Source organism: Drosophila yakuba, chromosome 2L, assembly GCF_016746365.2.
Source record: "Drosophila yakuba strain Tai18E2 chromosome 2L, Prin_Dyak_Tai18E2_2.1, whole genome shotgun sequence".
NCBI classification, from domain to species: Eukaryota; Metazoa; Arthropoda; class Insecta; order Diptera; family Drosophilidae; genus Drosophila; species Drosophila yakuba.
Window position 1 is genome coordinate 28177183 of NC_052527.2, and position 15964 is coordinate 28193146.

The 15964-nt window shown below is 36.5% G+C and overlaps 1 long non-coding RNA gene across 2 annotated transcripts; it reads right to left on the reverse strand.

Annotated features, from left to right (window-relative positions):
- Positions 1-2468: 2468 nt before the first annotated feature.
- Positions 2469-15889, reverse strand: LOC120320814. 2 transcript variants are annotated; one of them, XR_005560386.1, is made up of 2 exons: positions 15680-15889; positions 2469-3082 (listed from the first exon to the last, which is right to left on the reverse strand). It is a non-coding gene; the product is annotated as an uncharacterized LOC120320814 (long non-coding RNA). The 2 variants fall into 2 exon arrangements; XR_005560385.2 differs by lacking the exon at positions 15680-15889 and adding an exon at positions 3661-9883.
- Between the last annotated feature and the right edge of the window lie 75 nt (positions 15890-15964).

Consider the following 15964-nt stretch of genomic DNA (forward strand, 5'->3'; position numbering starts at 1 on the left):
TTCTCTTCCGCAGGAAGAGAATAATTTTTCAGTTTATTTTGCGATATTAACTATTTCGGAATCCTGACGCTGTTCAGGAAAGAGCCAATTCCTGGATATTTCTGCTAGACTAACTCTTTTTTCAGGAATATTGCACTTTGTAGCAATTACATTAGCTGAAGTCAAATTTCTCGCGCTTACCTTCTCTATATTGCAAGTCAAAAGTAAACGACTGTACCCTGGGAGATAGGTTAAGTTTGGTCCTTGATGCGAGAGAGTGTTACAGTCAGTAATGACAACAAAATTTCTACCCACTAAATAATGCCAAAACAAAGGCAAGAGTCTCCAATTCATAAAAATGCTATCTTAACTCAACAAGTGATACAGCCTTGCTAAAGTATTCGACTACATGAGGCCTAATATTAATTTTGTGTAATAAGATGGCACCGTATCCACGAGAACTTGCATCTGTTTGCAACTCTATTGGGTGTGGCGGGTCAAATATTACTTAAACTGGCTTTTGTGTAAGGATAAAGATAATCCTTTGTCTAATTTGTTTATGCTCTGCATTTCTAATAATTTCTTTCCGAAGTCAAAAGATATAGCGAAGTCAAAAGATATAAAGCAAGAAAATCCCTGCATAAATTGTCTAAAATAAGAATAAATTGTCGTAAAGCGACTGAGGGGGTGATAAAGCAATTGACGCTGCAATTTTTAACGAATTTCACCTGCACTCACTTCGTATCACAAATATTGAACTGTTGACTTAAGAAAAGAACATTTTTATACCCGTTACTCGTAGAGTAAAAGGGTATACTAGATTCGTTGAAAAGTATGTAACAGGCAGAAGGAAGCGTTTCCGACCATATAAAGTATATATATTCTTGATCAGGATCAGTAGCCGAGTCGATCTGGCCATGTCCGTCTGTCCGTCCGTCTGTCTGTCCGTCTGTCCGTATGAACGTCGAGATCTCAGGAACTACAAAAGCTAGAAAGTTGAGATTAGGCATACAGACTCCAGAGACATAGACGCAGCTCAAGTTTATCGATTCATGTTGCCACGCCCACTCTAACGCCCACAAACCGCCCAAAACTGCCACGCCCACACTTTTGAAAAATGTTTTGATATTTTTTCATTTTTGTATTGGTCTTGTAAATTTTTATCGATTTGCCAGAAAACTTTTTGCCACGCCCACTCTAACGCCCACAAACCGCCCAAAGCTGCTACGCCCACACTTTTGAAAAATGTTTTGATATTTTTTCATTTTTGTATTGGTCTTGTAAATTTCTATCGATTTGCCAAAAAACTTTTTGCCACGCCCACTCTAACGCCCACAAACCGCCCAAAGCTGCTACGCCCACACTTTTGAAAAATGTTTCGATATTTTTTCATTTTTGTATTAGTCTTGTAAATTTCTATCGATTTGCCAAAAAACGTTCTGCCACGCCCACTATAACGCCTACAAACCGCCAAAAACTGTGTTTAAGACTCTCCTTCTCCCTTCCACTAGCTGAGTAACGGGTATCAGATAATCGGGGAACTCGACTATAGCGTTCTCTCTTGTTTTAAATTGAATTCATATCCAGCCTTAGTGAGACAATCAAGAGTAATCTGTAACCTTTCTAAAGCCTAACTATTTGTTGAAGCAGCCACCAATCACTGTACGCTGAAAAACAGAAGGATCATTTTTGAGCCCAAACGGCATTGGCAAAAATTCGTATTGCCCATCTGGGGTGACAAAAGCTGTACACTCTACCTAATCTGCATGCAAGGGAATTTGGTAATATCCACTTGCCATGTCTAAGCATGTAATATATTTCGCTCCATGAAGTCTAGCTATCTGATCTGATATAAGATGCAAAGGATATCTATCTGACACCGTATTTGAATTTAATTCTCGGTAATCAACGAACAAACGATGAGAAACGTCCTTTTTGTTAACTAACATTATGGGACTTGCATAGGGTGAGCAGCTCGGTTTTATGATCTTACACTCCAATTTTCCTCCTTAATTAATTCTCCTTAATCCTCCTTAATTTTCTCACGCACTAATTCTCTTTCATTTGGACTAAGCCTATATGGTCTTTGAACAATTCTATTTGGATCTACCAATTTAATTTTCATTTCTCCTGAGCTAACTCTAGAATTCCGTTAGTAAAAGGTTTTGAGTACTTTCCCATTAGATTTTTTAATTTGTCAATATCTTTACCAAAAAGATCAGTATTAAACTCACAAAGTTTTAAATCATTTGAACAATAGTTTACAGTTTTTGAACTGACGATTTCAAAATGGCCAAGTGATGATACTACATTAAATCCTGAGAACAACACTTCTCGACCAATAATGATATAATTTCTTAAATTCACATCGTCCAAAACATGAAACAATATCTCAATACAATAGTTGTTAATTTTTACGTTGCTAATTATTTGAAATGTGCTACAAACACTACCATTGCCAATACCTTTCAACAACACTACATTGATAATTCTTTTACCAACAAATTTATTACTTTTGTTTAATTAAAGAACATTCCGCTCCAGAGTCAAAAGTTATTGGAAATGTCTCGCACTGATGAACCATCTGGCACTTGGGTTCAACAACTTCACAAAGCTCCAGCCATTTCACCTGATGCGTGCCTTTTTCTTTCTTTGATTAAAACAGGTTACATCCAATTTTTGATGGTGACCAACTGCGCTCCTGTCGTTGCTGTTCTTAGCACCAGGTGAAAGATTTTGCTGCTGTTTAGTTCTACATCGATCATCTTGTGGCCTAGAACAGAAATGACATCTTATTGTTGAAAGTTTATGACGCTTTATTTCAGACGTAGCTGCTTTTTCTTCCAGGGGTTTCTTCCTTTTGTAGAGGTAAATGCTTTAAGTTCCGTTTGCAATTCACTTCTGGTCAATCTCTGCAATCTGCTATCCACATGTGCCATCTTAGCAAGCGTTACAGAAGCTGCAATTTCTTCCACATTCAGATCACGCCATTTCGTAACGTCATCATGCGACTAGCATAATTGAAAAGGCATTCACCGGCAGTCGGACAATCTGCCAGCATTGACAAAAACATAGCCGCTGGAGTTTCCGCACCGGCAAAACGCTGAAAGAAAAGTTCATTAAATTCGGCCCAAGTTATTTTTTAAGTGGTCATTCAGTATGGTGTGATAAATAGTAGATTTTATACTCAAAAATTAATGTTTTTGGGAACATTCAATTTTTAGAAAGTATCTTTTGCCTAGGAAATTCGGGGTCGGACATGGGGGAAGCCGATCTCTTTTGATTATGATAAAGAACATATTCAAGAACAACACCTCATACTCCAAAACCAGGGAATGGTACGGAATCGCTTTATTATTATTAAGTTGAAAAATATGTGAAAATTAGTACTTCGGTAAAACAGGTATTTCTGCTCTTGCAATAAATATAATACATTTATTCTACCTTTTTTTTACATTTATTCTAATCTCTACAGAGATTTAATGACCCTTTCCATAGAGACCATAAGCGAGCCAGTCGGTTACATATTTTACCTAAAAATCGACCGCAAAGTCCCAATTTTCTACAAAAAATACCTTCTGTTTTTGCAACCCAAAAAGGTTCAACTTGGACCACGTGAAACTTCTAAAATACTGAACCGATTTGAATCATTTTTTGGATTCAACCATTTTGAACTATCACCTGTCGAATACGATATCCGTTGTCATCAAAAATTTGATTTGTGTGTAGCAAAAGCGCTATTGTGCGCCATAGACATATCAGATAGCAAGGGAGATCCCACTTTTGATGTCAAAGATACACTTTCGTCTTTGTCCGCCATAATGTTAGCGCAGTGAGTTTCGAGCGCACTGAAGTTCAACGCACAACTGACTTGTGTCGCACACATCTTCTACGTGCTTACCATCGAACCACACTCGGCGTCAGCGACAACACGGTGGCGCCGCGCTATAACGGTTTTTCCCAAAACTACAAAATTCAGACGACCAATAACTGCGCAAATAGAGGCTGATGCAATATTTCCATTAGATGAAATGCACTTAAAGCATACCCATACACTAACACATGCAAAAATATGCTCCGACATATATATATATAAGTTAGCGCGACCCATTTGGTCACGCCTTAGCCGATCCATTTAACACGACATTTTGCTAAGTTGCGAATTGCATGAAGACTATATATTCCATTCTCAAATAAATCAAGCTTCAGTTCCGTGGGTTGATTCTTTATTGCAATATTTTAGATTCTTAATTTAAAGGTCTTCAATGTTCCTTGATGAACTTGGCTCGCCGTTCCAGACTGGAATGCCCAAACTTCCTCGGCCAAGTTTAAAAGTAGCCAACGCAGTAGCAAGTTTGATGTATTGTTTTATTTGTATTGTATTATTTGTTTTCCCTCCTCGACCATTGGGTAGATGTGGATCAGATAAATTGGATCAGGTAAATTCTGTCCGTCACTTTTGGAAACGCTACGATATACAACACGGTTCCGTTGGTGACGATCGATGGTTGAGCAAATTCTATGGCGATAGTGTTCTGGTACGGCAGGTTGTCCACCTCTGATAAGATCATCAACGGTATTTATTTTCATAACGATGTTCTTAATTCGTTGAATTGACTCATGGGTCAAGTCAAAGATTCTGGAGTTAATCCTTAGCTGTTGGTCGTTGTTCTTAGAAGCCGTATCTCGTGAGCTTAGAATTGCGTTCCAATGAGCTGCATCCAGGGATCCGGCTACCCATTTCCAAGCTGCGCCTATCCAATCTATGGAACGTGGTCTCCTTCTTGGTACAATTGTTATCCGGTTGATTCCTTCCCCCGCATCCCTTAGGTAGTGACCCACCATTGGCTCTATCCTATTGTCCGTCAACATAGCTGCCTCTTTAGTGATTTCATCCGTTAGTTGCCGCATCCTTTCCAAGTCCACGACAAAAATGTTGCAAGGAAACCACCACAAGGAGGCCACCGTATTTGTAGATGCTAACAGCTCCCAGCACGTGAGCAAATTCCAAAATTACAAGAAAAAATTTGTATATACTGTAGTGTTCTTTTTTTATGTGATACTTAATGTGATTTGAAACATTTTTATTGTTGATTTTGTATAATGCTTTTTTGTTTTTATATGTTTCGTGTTTTAGTGTTTTTTTTAAATTTATTTCTTGTTTTTAGTGCTTCTATGTTGTAAGTGTGTTTTCTTAGGTTATATTTAATTATACTATATGTTTTTTTATAAAAGTGTTTTTGTATGTTTTTCGTAAAAATTTTTTTTGTATGTTTTTTGTTTGTGTTTTTAAATTTAATGTGTTTTTCTGTTCTATTGTGAAAAATGTTTTTAAACTAGCTTCAATGGGTAAAACGCATGGACGTTTTTTGTTTTATTTGTTTTGTATTTTTTTTTGTTAGTTCCTTATGTGCGACTGATGAAAAATTTTACCGGACCTAGTTTTAACAGTATCATTACTTCCGGTACCTCTTTAGCTTTGAATTTCGGACTTTCCTTTGTTTTAATTTGTTTGTTGGCTACGAAGATTTTATCGTTTCGATTGTAATCAACTGGTTCTTTTTTACCTTTATTGTGATTGGCTTTAGCTAGCTTTTGGTTATGTTCGATGAGTCCCCTTACGTCTTCCATAACATTGTGTTAATGTTTGAAATCAGATAAACCCTGGTAGTTAATTCTAGCTGTCCGGTCGAAAAAAATATACACAGGTTTTTTGTTTGTCACTGAGTGAATAGAATTGTTGTATCTGTCAACAGATATAGAAACTAGCTCTTAACTCTTGAAAGTAGGATGTTCGTCCCTTTGCCAACGGTGGAACTCTAAGAAGGTAGAGTGAAATCTGACCGTTGACCTCTCTTTTCTGTGTAGGGTGTTGTACAGTTGTATTTGCAACGACCGAAGATATTTAAGAATGGTTTGAGAAAGAAAACCTTATTATCGGAGAATATTATTTTAGGAACTGTGAAGTAGTGAATTGCTTAGAGTTTAGTTTAGAAAATGTAGTAAATTTGTCGATGCAGCTGAGATAAATTTTTTCTCCAATGTGAACACGTCAATGTGAATTATTATTTATTGAAGGGCAGGTTTGTTGGGGTGGCGCGCGTTTTTGAAGGTCTTGCAACATTGGCATGAATTGTGCTTGACATTTCTGGCAAGTAAAATGTTTGCACTCTGCACTCTTACCTCTTTGGGACCTCTATGAGCCCTGCGATGTCCTTTTTCGATTAATTCGCATATTTTGTCCTTATCTGATATATTAACAACCAATCTTTGCGTTATTTAAAATTTTGTAGAGTTTAAAATTGTCAAAGCAAACAGATTGCAATGTTTGTAAGTTTGTTTCTGAAATTTTAACGCCAATAATTATTAATGGTTTAAGGAACTTCTGTAAAGAAGTAACTAAACTGGAATGGTCGTTCAGTTTGAAAGGATCAGGTGACCTATACACCCCTTGTGGGGGTATACGCATGAGTATTCTTGCTGTTCTAGATCGAATACTAATTGATTCCTAAATATAATACGTTTATGGGTGTTACGACGTGAAGTATCAGATGTGATGAATCTTGTAATCTTGCTTTCTTGATTAAGAACCGTTTTCAGATGAAAAGGTTTCTTGAAATCTAGGAACATCAAAACTTCAGAAGAGGAAAATGTAGTTTTAAGGTTATCAAATGCTTGCAAAGCTGTCTCATCAAGTTCTATTGGAACTTGTTTCGATTGGCTAGACTTTACTTTTGTAAGTTCGCCCCGTGTAAGATTAAGCGACTTTGGCGTATACTCGAATACATTTCCTGTAATAAGACGTCATACCAAGAAAGCTTCTTAATTCTTTGACATTTGCAGGCGGTCCTATTTTGTTTTTTGTCCTCCCTGATGCCTTCAAGGTTTATTATGTTACCAAGAAATTCGACCTGTTTTGCGAGAAATTGTGTCTTTTCCAGACACTTCAAGTCCCTTCTTTAATTTTTTGAAAACTGCGCCTAATGACTCTCGTAGTCTTTGCTAAAGACAATAATATTGTCAATGAAGACGTAACATATTTTCCCTATGTGATTGATGTTTGATTCCTTGATATGAATTTAATGGAATCCTGACTTTAAATCAAGCGTGGTGAAGTACTTAGTTCCACCGAGACTAGCCAAAGTGTTATTAATGTCCAGTATCGGGAACGTGTCTAATCTTGTCACCGTGTTAAGACGCTTGAAATCGACCACCATACGGCATTGTTTTTTCCGTTCGGTTTAGGTTTCCCCCAAATCGGGGAATTTGATGGGCCTTTCGAAGCCCTTATGATACCTTCGTTCAAAAGTTCATCTATCTGTCTTTCAACTCTGCCCCTCATAGGCGCGAGGTAGAGATAGCTTTTCGTATAGATAGGATTTTCTGTCCTGGTACGAGTCTCAGCTCTCACGTTCAAAGATACTAGAATATTCGTATATAAGAGAGTTTAGCGTTTGGTCTATAGTGCGTAAGTGTTCTGCATCAAGCAGCGGGCAGACATTCGGTGATTCTTTTGCCAAAAGAGGTAATTGTATATCGATAGGATACGTACGTGTAGCTACATTGCTTTTACAGCGTATCGTCTCCTATGATGTCGTCGAATAAATGCAGTTGTGGAAGTACGAAGAAGGGGACATCTTCGTTGTAGCCCCCGCCATTGTCGCAAGCTTGTTCATAATAAGGTACGGAAGGGTGTTGTTGGTCATTTTCATGAGAGTTTAAGGTTGCAGATTTTGGTGTCACCTCTATCTGAAACAGCACTCTCTGATCTTTTTCTGAGGAATTAGGGCCATTAAAATATCTTTTACTGCCCGATCCCTGAGAAACGAACCTCTGAAAATTATGAGGCTTGCTGAACATTAATAATCTAAAACAGTCGTCGCTAACGCCCTGGATGAACAAATGCTGTGCCTTATTCTTGTAGATCTCGATCATGGCACCTACGAAGCTCTGGGGGTCGGTTGCTATTCGTTAGATTGTTCATTATTAATAAAAATAGATTGTTGACTTGCAAATAGAATGCACTTTAAGTGTTAGCTCCCTGGGTTAGCATACCTAGCTCGTGTTCGAGCGTGGTTAAATCCCTTTTGTTTGCGTAGTGTAAGCTCTCGTTTAATCTCGTCCCAGTCGTCGTCTTGAACATTATAAGATACTAATGCCATGTCAACGTTTTCCGTCAATTTTCTGTCTATGAACATTACGATTGCCCTGTGCAGGGGTTTGTTCCGAATGATATTGTAGTCATTCAAAATGGATTGTGCCCTTCCTACCCACGAATTCGTCTCTAGATTTACCATTCTTTCTGTTCTTATTATCTTCCCTGTAAGTTGCCATTAGGGCAATCATTGTAATATTGATTGTATTTTTGATTTTTTCACTCACCCTTCGCTGTATCTTCGGTGTAATTTTTTGTGATTTTTTCGGTTAAGGTAAGGGTCCTCCTTACAATAGAAACATTCTAGTGGAGGTAGAAAAAAAAACAAGAGAGAACGCCATAGTCGAGTTCCCCAACTATCTGATACCCGTTACTCAGCTGGTGGAAGCGCGAAGAGAAAGTTACACTCTGACAGTTTTTGGCGTTTTGGGGGTGTTAGAATGGGCGTGGCAATTTACAAGACTTACAAAAATGTGAAAAAATATCAACAACATTTTTCAAAAGTTTGGGCGGTTTGTGGGCATTTGAGTGGGCGTGGCAACATGGGTCAACAAACTTGCGCTTCGTTTTTGGAAACTTTGCCTAATCTCAATTCTCTAGCTTCTATAGTTCCTGAGATCTCGGCGTGATGTCATAAGAAGACAGCTAAAGTTCTAAAGAAAAAGAAATGGAAAATAAAATTTAATTTTAAACGGTGATGAATTGTCAGTTAATATGGATGAATCATTAATGTTTATATCATCGCTAGTTTTTGAACGAATTGAGCGGTAATATGGCGGTTATTATAAATCCTACTTAGTGATACATAATAGTTTATGTATGGTACTGCTGGGTAGTGTAAAACTTAAGTGTTGACACAGTTGTAAGAGTTAACTTCAATTTTAATTCCAGGTGTTTGCAGCTCTTAAATGATACCATATTTATACCCGTTACTCGTAGAGTAAAAGGATATACTAGATTGGTTGAAAAGTATGTAATACGTAGAAGGAAGCGTTTCCGACCATATAAAGTATATAAGGTGAGCGGAATAAAATACGAAAAACATTAAACATGTTCGCAAGAATTTCTAAGAATTTACGGAGAAGAACAGAACACATGGCAATTAACGGTACTATTCCAGCTTGCAACGAAATCAATATTAGTTTTCAAGAAAATCAGTAGTCGTGGTAATGTCTCTGAGCACAGCAGAGCGTCAAAATTTGATTTGCACATATTGTGTAAATAACCCAAATCAGCAAAAAAATTCAATTTTTTATTACTTTTCGGCTATGGACTTCAAAAAAACTTTTATTTATAAAGTTAATTCAGATGTTCAGAGTGAAAAAAAAATGGATAGAGCCCCGGGTCCTGAAAAAAGTGTCCATTACAGCAGTCTCAAGTTAGAGCCAAATTAAAGGCTGAAGTTCTGGGTCGCACAGCAAAATCGTATCGTGCGCTTGCCAAGAAATACAATGTTAGCGACAAAACAATAAAAAAGTACATTCAAGAATTGGGAGTGATGGAATGTTCTAAAAAAACCTGTTCCTAAAGTTTCAGATGCCCAGAGAGAGAATATTAAACTTCGGCTGCGTACGCTTACTATAAATAGTAGGGGAACTCGACATGTGCAATTTATGTCTACATATGCTTTTTGTTGATTATACCCGTTACTCGTAGAGTAAAAGGGTGTACTAGATTCGTTGAAAAGTATGTAACAGGCAGAAGGAAGCGTTTCCGACCATATAAAGTATATATATTCTTGATGCCAAAGCTGCCACGCCCACACTTTTGAAAAATGTTTTGATATTTTTTCATTTTTGTATTAGTCTTGGAAATTTCTATCTATACTATAAAAACTTTTGGCCACGCCCACTCTAGAGTAAAAGGGTATACTAGATTCGTTGAAAAGTATGTAACAGGCAGAAGGAAGCGTTTCCGACCATATAAGGTATATATATTCTTGATCAGGATCAATAGCCGAGTCGATTTGGCCATGTCCGTCTGTCCGTCTGTCCGTCTGTCTGTCCGTATGAACGTCGAGATCTCAGGAACTACAAAAGCTAGAAAGTTGAGATTAAGTATACAGACTCCAGGGACATAGACGCAGCGCAAGTTTGTCGAATCATGCTGCCACGCGCACTCTAACGCCCACAAACCGCCCAAAACTGCGACGCCCACACTTTTGAAAAATGTTTTAATATTTTTTCATTTTTGTATTGGTCTTGTAAATTTCTATCGATTTGCAAAACAACTTTTTGCCACGCCCACTCTAACGCCCACAAACCGCCCAAAACTGCCACGCCCACACTTTTGAAAAATAATTTAATATTTTTTCATTTTTGTATTGGTCTTAAAAATTTCTAACGATTTGCAAAAAAACCTTTTGCCACGCCCACAAACCGCCCAAAGCTGCCACGCCCACACTTTTGAAAAATGTTTTGATATTTTTTCATTTTTGTATTAGTCTTGTAAAACTAAACTGTCCTTCGCACTTACACTAGCTGAGTAACGGGTATCAGATAGTCGGGGAACTCGACTATAGCGTTCTCTCTTGTTTTGGTTTGTAGGAGGGATATATGGTTTATTGAGATTCACAGATAAATTGGTATTGAATTTGGGTAGGGTTGGTGGGTTATATTTGTGTGTCCCAGTAGAAGTCGAATTATTTTTACTTGGTCGAGTCTGGTCCAATTTTGTCGGGTTTGTTAAGGTAATGATTGGTACCATTTCAATGATTATAAATGTAAATGTTTTAATTTTATAAAGAAAAAATGCAACAAAAGGATAAAATATATATTAAGAACTACAAAAAATACTTACAGATACTAAGGAATATCGTTTTCGCATTTAGATATAAAGCAAAAGTTGTAATAAAGACGTATATAATAATGTTACAATAACAAATTGAAAACAGATTTATTTAAAATTGATTTGCGTTTAGGTGGCAATTTTCGCTGTCCCGTTCCTAAAGGATCTGAAGTTATTAATAGACGGTAAAATACATCAGTAATCCTCTGACAACTCGCCGCTCGATATGAGAGCATTTTCAATTATGAATGTACAATTATGTGTTCATTATTTTGTGTAAGATAACTCAGCCATCTGCACAGTTCTGCAGCTGTAATTTTTTAAAACATTATCTATAAACATAGACCAATATTTTTAAATTAATTTCAACGTGTTATCAGGTGCCCATCACTTTTAAAACTCTAAGTGAAAAATGAGTTCACTTAACATTTAATTCTTAAAAAGTCACAGGTTTCGTAATCACTTAATTTACTAAAAACAACACGTCAGAAACTCTAAAACTGCAAAAAGTTACATTAAATACCATTATTTGTAATATTAAATGATTCTTTTTTAAAAACACTTTTTTTTTAACGCGTAACGTAGGACAAGCAGCAAAATACGGCGAAAACTTGACCTTGAAGGACTGCAAGACAGCTTTAGTATATTATTGTTTACACGTATGTTTGCAAATATTTGCAGCTAGACTTACGATTTTATTTCCCTAAAAAATTGACAATTACAGTGATAGCACTCATTAAGTTGGTGATCGGGGGGCAATATATCTAAAAGTTTACTTAAACTGACGTTCACATAATACACAAAAAAGGTATAATCCATCAAAAATTCACCAAATATGATAAATCAATTCAATTAATTTCACAATTAGAATTTAATAAAGTTAATACTTGAAATTTAAAATTCATTTTAAATAATTCAAATGGGACCTATCAATCGTACGTTTGAGCACTTTGAAATTCACTTTTGTTGCGACGAAAAACAATCAAAACTCCGCAGTGCTGCAAAAATGAACAGTGTTTCTTCTTTACACTATATTTTTAGAATGTCCCGTTAAAGTTAACAAAACGGTTTTACCATACAAATATTTGGACATTTTAGAGACGATCTGGTTACTTTTCTTAAATATTTGAAAACATTTATTTTTTTATTTTTGGCCTATGGGCGCAACCACTGCGCATTAACTGGAGTTTATTATGTTTTCTTTCTTTTTTGTCGCAAGTTCAGCTTTAAGGTGTTTTTTTATGTCTGTGTTATTATACCCGTTACTCGTAGAGTAAAAGGGTATACTAGATTCGTTGAAAAGTATGTAACAGGCAGAAGGAAGCATTTCCGACAATATAAAGTATATATATTCTTGATCAGGACCGAGTCGATATGACCATGTCCGTCTGTCCGTCTGTCTGTCCGTCCGTATGAACGCTGTGATCTCAGGAACTACAAAAGCTAGAAAGTTGAGCTTAAGCGTACAGACTCCAGAGACATAGACGCAGCGCAACTTTGTCTATTCATGTTGCCACGCCCACTCTAACGCCCACAAACCGCCCAAAACTGCCACGCCCACACTTTTGAAAAATGTTTTGATATTTTTTCATTTTTGTATTGGTCTTGTAATTTTCTATCGATTTGCCAAAAAACTGCCACGCCCACACTTTTGAAAAATGTTTTGATATTTTTTCATTTTTGTATTAGTCTTGTAATTTTCTATCGATTTGCGAAAAAACTTTTTGCCACGCCCACTCTTATGCCCACAAACCGCCCAAAGCTGCTACGCCCACACTTTTGAAAAATGTTTTGATATTTATTCATTTTTGTATTGGTCTTGTAAATTTCTATCGATTTGCCAAAAAACTTTTTCCCACGCCCACTCTAACGCCCACAAACCGCCCAAAGCTGCTACGCCCACACTTTTGAAAAATGTTTTGATATTTTTTCATTTTCGTATTGGTCTTGTAAATTTCTATCGAATTGCCAAAAAAGTGCCACGCCCACACTTTTGAAAAATGTTTTGATATGTTTTCATTTTTGTATTAGTCTTGTAATTTTCTATCGATTTGCGAAAAAACTTTTTGCCACGCCCACTCTTATGCCCACAAACCGCCCAAAGCTGCTACGCCCACACTTTTGAAAAATGTTTTGATATTTATTCATTTTTGTATTGGTCTTGTAAATTTCTATCGATTTGCCAAAAAAGTTTTTCCCACGCCCACTCTAACGCCCACAAACCGCCCAAAGCTGCTACGCCCACACTTTTGAAAAATGTTTTAATATTTTTTCATTTTCGTATTGGTCTTGTAAATTTCTATCGAATTGCCAAAAAACTTTCTGCCACGCCCACTATAACGCCCACAAACCAGCAAAAACTGTCAGTGTTAAAGTCTCTCCTTCGCACTTTCACTATCTGTGTAACGGGTATCAGATAGTCGGGGAACTCGACTATAGCGTTCTCTCTTGTTTTTTTTTTATGTTTTTAGACATACGAAATAAATCTGCAAGTAGTTTAAAGGTTTGCATAATGGATGGTGATACATATTTCACAATGGAGGGCCATGAATGGACTCCAAAACACTACTGTAAGCTTCCTAATACTCATCCACCAGATAGTGTTACTCAAATTACAAAAACAAAGTTTCCTTAAAAGATTTTACTGTGGCTAGCCATTAGCGAACGTGGAATAAGCGATCCAGTGTTTTTTATGGCAGGGTTAGCGGTGAGTGCGCAAAATTATATGGACAAATGTCTTCCAGTCGTTAAAAAAAATTATTAATAAATATCATGCAAATGATAATACAGTGTTTTGGGCCGATTTGGCGTTATGCTAAAACAACACTGGAGGCTCTTGACCATTTGAGCATTGAGTTTGTGCCTAAGGCGCAAAATCCTCTAAATGTGCCTCAGCTAAGGCCAATTGAAAAGTTTTGGGCAAATTTGAAGAGAAATGTTTACAGCAAGGATTATAAGCCGAAAAGCATAGACTGTTTAATATAAAAAATAAAAAAAATGCTTGCTTAAATGGATACTAAGAAAATTCAGGAGGCTATGCGAAAGGTACCTGAAAGCTGCTCGCTATTTTTATACCCGTTACTCGTAGAGTAAAAGGGTATACTAGATTCGTTGAAAAGTATGTAACAGGGAGAAGGAAGCGTTTCCGACCATATAAAGTATATATATTCTTGATCAGGATCAATAGCCGAGTCGATTTGGCCATGTCCGTCTGTCCGTCCGTCTGTCCGTCTGTCCGTCTGTCTGTCCGTATGAACGTCGAGATCTCAGAAACTACAAAAGCTAGAAAGTTGAGATTAGGCATACAGACTCCAGGGACATAGACGCAGCGCAAGTTTGTCGAATCATGCTGCCACGCCCACTCTAACGCCCACAAACCGCCCAAAACTGCAACGCCCACACTTTTGAAAAATGTTTTAATATTTTTTCATTTTTGTATTGGTCTTGTAATTTTCTACCGATTTGCAAAAAAAATTTTTGCCACGCCCACTCTAACGCCCACAAACCGCCCAAAACTGCCACGCACACACTTTTAAAAAATGTTTTAATATTTTTTCATTTTTGTATTGGTCTTGAAAAGTTCTATCGATTTGCAGAAAAAACTTTTTGCCACGCCCACTCTAACGCCCACAAACCGCCAAAAGCTGCCACGCCCACACTCTTGAAAAATGTTTTGATATTTTTTCATTTTTGTATTAGTTTTGTAAATTTCTATCTATTCGCCAAAAAACTTTTGGCCACGCCCACTCTAACGCCCACAAACCGCCAAAAACTGTCCTTCGCACTTACACTAGCTGAGTAACGGGTATCAGATAGTCGGGGAACTCGACTATAGCGTTCTCTCTTGTTTTTAATATACATAGCTTAAAGTGTAATAAAAAACATATACAATATATAAGTTGCTCTGACTTGAAATAAATTAGCTATTTGTATTACAACACGTGTTCGTAGTTCATTCCGCATACCTTATATTCTTGATCACGATCCGTATGAACGTCGAGATTTCAGGAACAATAAAGGTCGAGAATAAGCATACACATTCTAATTCCTTGTTCGCACTTTCACTAGCAGAGTAACGGGTATGTGACAGTCGGGGAACTCGACATGTGCGTTCTCACTTGTTTTAAATACATATATGTCTACAGATGCTTTTTGTTGTTTTTTTTAATGTTTTTAGACATAAGAAATAAACCTACATATTTTATTAAACTTGGCGTAGTTTTCTTTCTTATATGAATTTAATTATTTATTAACCACAATCTAAACATACTTCATATGGAAGGAACTTCCGGGTGTCTATAATTTTAAAACCAAGTTAAATTATGCTAAAGTTCTGGTGGGAATCGGAATTTATGGAATTTACCATTAACACTATGCAAGGCTTTGACCGTGCCGTGCCCATCACCATAAACATTAAGGTTTAAATTGTGAAAGAGTGAATAAAAAAAAATTATTAGCCACTAGGCTAACTGAATATTAGGATCAGCTTTCCTCTCGGATGAAACAAAATTTCGATTCGACGGTTTTGTTTAATGTTTGAAAATGATAAATTTAAATATTAAAAAAATTCAATTATTGCCGATAAATTTATTTCGATATTTAAAAATAAAATTATGTTTCATATTTGAAATAAAAAGGGTAATATACACATCTGAACCAGATGAGTGTTGAGACACATACAAATAGTATCGAAATTTGCGTATAAATAAGCAATTGTCAAACTTACATTTCCAATTAAATACATCTTTACATACTTACTAAATACTACAAAAGAATTTAGATTCCAATGTATTTAGTGTAATTCATATATGTGAAAAAGATTTTTGTGTAAATTTTAGTCATAATAGGGCTATTTAAAATTATTATTTTTGAATAGAAGTTATGTATTATATACGCTCTTTAAATAACAAACTCGGTGGATTCTCCTTTCGGCAGTTGTTAATAATTTTCAAATTATTTATACGCTATTTATTTGATACAACAAAATAAGTTCACGTCTATCTGTAGCCTGCTTGGGTGTATAAACCCAAAAGCAACTCTCAC